A 5,742-nucleotide genomic window follows, 5' to 3' on the forward strand; every position below is an offset into this window, starting at 1 on the left:
GTTATTGAAGTGTTACATTGTATACTGATTTCGAATTTCGAACCGTACAATAAAATCCAGTACTGATGGAAAATTACTGCCAATCCAGGTACCTCCTCATTTACATAGGCTGCTGTAACCATGAATATTTGCACAACCCTGGGTAAAGAAACCGCAAGTATAGTATCAAGATACAGGATAAAATTTATTGTCTCCAGTTAAATAAACGAAGAAATTATAAAGCTCGCAAAAAGAACAATTCCAAGAAAATCACATTAAAACTGGTCAAGGAAAACAAAGAATCAACATCAAAATTCCATTAAAAAGCAGAGAAAAATTTTAAATTATAGAAGGCCTACAATAATTAAAGATAATGAAAAATGTTAGAAGCGAGCAAAAAGGGTTACACATTTTAGAAGGGAGAAACTACCCAAGAGGACCAACGACATTTCGAAGAGTGTACTGCGTTCTTTAACGTGCACATGGGCCATAAATGTACACGGGACCAACGGCTAAACGTCTCATCCGAAAGACGGTGCGCTATTTTGATTTAACAGGTGGAACCAAAACCGGTCTTTATCGAAAGCAATGTGGCATTTAAACATAATTATCTAGACTCTAGTATACTACAGATTTTCCCATAATGTCTTTATTACGGTACCGTACTTGTTAACTATATTTAGAGGGTGACCCTTCCAGCATAATCTGGAACGTCATCAGATATTTAGGAACCCTCTTAAATAATTATATAAAATAATGATATATGATACTACATAATCTGTTTTATTATAAAGCCAATAGAGTGGAAATAGATAGAAGCGTGTATACGGATTCAGGGTTCCCAAATCTCTCCAGGAACTAGCGAGTCTCCCGGAAATTGGGACGGCCTCCCGGCGCACTCCCGCAAGCAAGAAACTCACGGAAATTAATTGTCTCACGGAAGTCATTGCCAATGTGTATCAAACAGCAAAATGAAATTACTGTAAATGTTACGAAAGCTCAGTAACCATCATCATCATCATCTTCATCATCATCATCATCATCATCATCATCATCATCATCATCATCAACATCATCATCATCTTCATCATCATCATCATTATCACCATCACCACCACCACCGTCATAATCATACGTGACTCATCCTTATGTGTATTATATGTATACAGTATATGATTATATATAAAGCAATGGAACTTACTGATAAAATCAAACTGAAAGTAAGACGAAACTGGTGAAGTTTATATAGAAGATTCTTATTTACACATTATCATCGTTGTCATCATCATTATTATATCACTCTCATCGTCGACATCACAATCATTTACGTCTTCTTCGTTGATATTATTACCGGGGGTATAATAGAATTATCATCACCATCATTATTAATACCTAGCAGCATATAATTATATTATATCTTGCATTCTCTCTTTATTACACTGACTTTGAATTGTAGGCCTACCTACTACTGTTATTAGTTAGACGTTGTTGAGTCACACACCCAGAAGCCTGTATCGGAACTATGAATCTCAACCTGCACCTTTCCGTGAGTCATTCATTGATTCTCAAACATCTTATGCACATGGGTATTGATCTTATCCGCCGCGTGAATATTAACTTGATAGTTTGACAAGATGGATACGCGGAGCAAGTAAATCTGATGGATGTTAATTCATATATTCCTTATTTCGTTAAAACATAATTTGAATTACCATGCCCTTAGTTACTGGAATTACCGGCAACTTAGCCCAACTTGACAGACTTAATCTTAAGTATTCCGCCTTAATTTGCAAAACTTCGTGATTCTTCCTCGAATTTGCAACCAAATCATGGGATTTTTGTAATCTCTTTTAATCGTTAATCCCCTCGAGATCCACATCCATTAAAAAGGATAAAAGTGCAATGATCGTAAGAATGACTTTAACAATTAAGAACTTAGTATATCAATTGAAGAAACGATAAGAATCGCATTAATATTCTGTGAATAGGTCAAATGTAAACTGTTTAAAAACATTTTGACGCTAGAGTGACCAGAAGCCTATGCCCTTTAAACGCATCTAATGGCATGCGATTCAGCCCCGCTAGCTAGAATCCTATTTCGATGCTCGACTGTATTTCAAACTTTCCATTTGGTAAACTTTTGTGGTCATTTTTGAAGTACACTAACCCGACGATATTTCTGGTTCAATTCTATCTATCTGTCTTTCCTATGTCAGCTACTATTACCGAGTTGAAGTTATAGTAAAGGTACAGTGCACCACATTTCTAAACAGAAGACTTGGTGTTGTGAACTAAAATAAACAATTACAGAGAGTGTTTCTTGTTGCGTACATTACTACAACCATCCTTGCGGACGTGTTCACGTAAATTTTAACACAAGAATTGTCATTTTGTCATTGACACTGTTTTTCAACAAGATGGGAGTTCGCCATTTATTAGTTCAAACAGAGGTCGTATACTGGGCCAATAATAATCAATTGAGTCATACGACTATTGATAGATTTGAAATTTAAATAGTCTTCTATAAAGTTATGTATCTTCGAAACGAAGGCCTTAAAGCGACCCCAGAGTGTATGGTTTGACAACATTTTTGGACGATTTTTTATGTCGAATTTTTATGACCACGGCGGTCTTCCCCCATCCCCCTTATCATCGTCGGGGTTCCTACATTTTTTTCTGCTTTTTATGCTCTCGATACTGCATCTATCTAAGATAAGATAAGATAAACTTTACTGCTCCAAGTCGGAAATTCAGTTCTCGCATTGAAATACAATTGACAGTAAAACAATTAAAAGAATGATCAAATATAATAAAATATTAAAATTACTATGTAAAAGAGATATCAAACAACGACCATTAAAACATTATAAGTCACCAAAGCATTATTATTATTATTATTATTATTATTATTATTATTATTATTATTATTATTGTTACTATCATTTTTCATTTTCATCATCATTATTATCATAATTCATCTTATAAAAGTTTTGTTAAAAGCTCTAACACCTCTAAAAACGGAACCAATGCAAGGCTCTTCCAAAATAATACAATTTTAATGAGTTTTTATATGTTCATCAAAATCTTATTTCCTCGTATTTAAGATTTTGTTCATTCATACTAACATTTTAACTAACTATTGCAGTAGTTAAAACTTGTGTGTTGCATGTTGTGCGTATAAGACGACTCCCTGTTTTTATAATTTGCTTTTTCAAGCCTCGTCTTATACGCGAATATATACGGTATATAAATTACGATCATGTGAATACCTAAGCTAATTCCTTGCTACCTATTGATACATTTGATAAGATTGTATTGTTACCTACTATATTTTATTAAATCATAAAATGTTTTACTTAGATTATTATCGATTGATCTTGAAATTTGATTGGAATAATAAAATGTCTTTAAATAGCGCCACCTAGGTTTTAACAATTATTTTTCAAAACTATTGGTGGCGCTTTGATTCTTGACGTTGTCAGGTGCTATTGAAGATAATTCAAAATTAACTTAAACTTTATTACGATGACAAGTAGTAACGGTTATTATCTAAATAGGGCCTATGTAGCAGTTGTTTTAAGCATAGCAACTCGTGTAGTGATAGTACTTTCATACACAAAAAACATTTTGAAATTTAGGATTGGAGTGAACCTCTGTTTCATAGTAATAAACACAAATATTCGTTTTATAAGTTGTTTTCTTATGTTTCCACTGGGTTTTTCAGCCCCCACCCGTCTCCCCCACTATGGTCACTTTCTGGGCTTGAATCGTCTTTAACCTTTGTCTAAGCAAAGACCACAGGCCTTTAGACCTATTAAAGTTGTGAATAATTTAAAAATGATTTCATTCTATATACTTATAATTAATAAACTGTCAATAAGCCCTAAACTGTTATAGGCCTACGCAGTTTGCGTTTGCTAGAAAATGGCGAACTAGAGGTTAAACGCAAAATTACTATGAAGTACATACACACTTTTCGCCTTCAACTACAATATTTACGCAAGGTAGATAAAAATACCGACGTTCAATCGCCAGGTTCTATAATGCAATATTAGAAATCTATCCTTCACCATTGCTATTTAGTACCATTGCAGCCCTAGTCTAGTTCAGGTCTCACTACCGTCGAGTTTGTTTTCATGGTTGTTTAGACTTATAACTTTCTGTATGTATGTGGTGAGGGAGGGACATCACTTAAATTGGATAGATGAAGAGAACAGTCAAATAGACAATCAATTAGGAAACGTTTTGAATAACAAAATAGGATGAAAATAGGTCAATTACTACAAATGACGTTTAATATTAAAGACATAACTTGAAATTGGATAGATGAAGAGATCAGTCAAATAGACAATCTATAAAGCATCGCCCCCATCATCCTGGCGCCACCCCTACTATGACTATGAGGACTCACTCTCTTATGATACAAGGTTATCATGACGATTATTTTTAGATCGCAAGATTGTGTAATTTATTTAAGACAGGTATTTTTAGCTGACTTTATATTTAAGTAGCAACCAGGAACTTTCCTGCTCTTGTAACGTCGAGAGCGTGAAAGCCTGCAAAGCAACCAGCATGGTGAACAATACAGATACCGCTCCAATTTGTGTGTTCCTAAAATGTTGTCAATTCCTTTTGCAGTTATAACACTCTGTGTTATTATAGGAAATATATTCGTAATCGTTTCTGTCTACAGTGTCCCATCATTGCGAAAAGCGTGTTACCTAATACCATGGAGGAAAATAAAATTTCCTCCATGCTAATACTAGCTAGCATGGCAGTTTTAGATATATTAACAGGGTTTATTGGCATCTTCGTTGTACTCCGTCTTGCTCTTCGTGGACGATTTTTTTACTTTGGAGATACAGTTGGATGGCTTATTCAGAAACTGTCCGTATCAGGTGTGGGATTCTCTCTTTTCCACCATATGTTTTTAGCGGGAGAGTGACATTTTGCTATCATGTATCCATATGTGTACAATGTAAAAGTACACACTCGATCGGTAGTAATATTTCTAATCGTTGTGTGGACAGTAGCACTTTTATTGATGACTGTTGTCCTCTCACCATTGTACAATGAGGATGTGTATAACGAGGTGAGTAATACATAGGCACTATTTTTGTTGCAATTCCTATGTACGCCTGTCATCTGCGTATATACTGCGAAACGAAAAGAATATCTAGGCATGTGGCATCCTCAACCAAAAAACCAGGCTGGGAAATCCGATTTCAAAGCAGCGCTGGTAACTTCAAATAATACTTGGTGTTTTTAGCATCTGCACACTGCCTTCAACTATTCACAACATAGTTGCCCAAGAAGAAAGCCGTCGATGCAGCCTCCCATTCTATGTCTTTTTTTACTGGTATACATGACGTCAATGTTAAACCCGATTGTGTATGGTATCTGCAACAAATCTTTTCGTGACTGTTATAAAAATATATTCCATACAATATGTAAATAGATAAGGAAGTGCTAACGAATAATTTTAGCTTTCTTGCCTGTGAACTGCACAAGTGGCATATTTATAGTACAGATGTATTTACTACTATATCCTCATCATGTATTAGATTCGTTACATACGTTACATATTAACGAGTTGATTGCGTGCCTGGACGTTTCACCGACAGACATTTCGCCGATAGATATTTGGCCGACAGACTATAGACCGAAATAAACCGAATGCTATTTTGCCGATAGGAAGTTTCGCCGGTAGCCAATTTGCCGGCATTCGAAACTCTTCTTGAAAATATTCTAAATCCTACACTG

The sequence above is a fragment of the Anneissia japonica genome, unplaced genomic scaffold (assembly GCF_011630105.1).
Source record: "Anneissia japonica isolate Jap-2015-1 unplaced genomic scaffold, ASM1163010v1 scaffold287921_len548085_cov176, whole genome shotgun sequence".
In the NCBI taxonomy this organism is placed as follows: Eukaryota; Metazoa; Echinodermata; class Crinoidea; order Comatulida; family Comatulidae; genus Anneissia; species Anneissia japonica.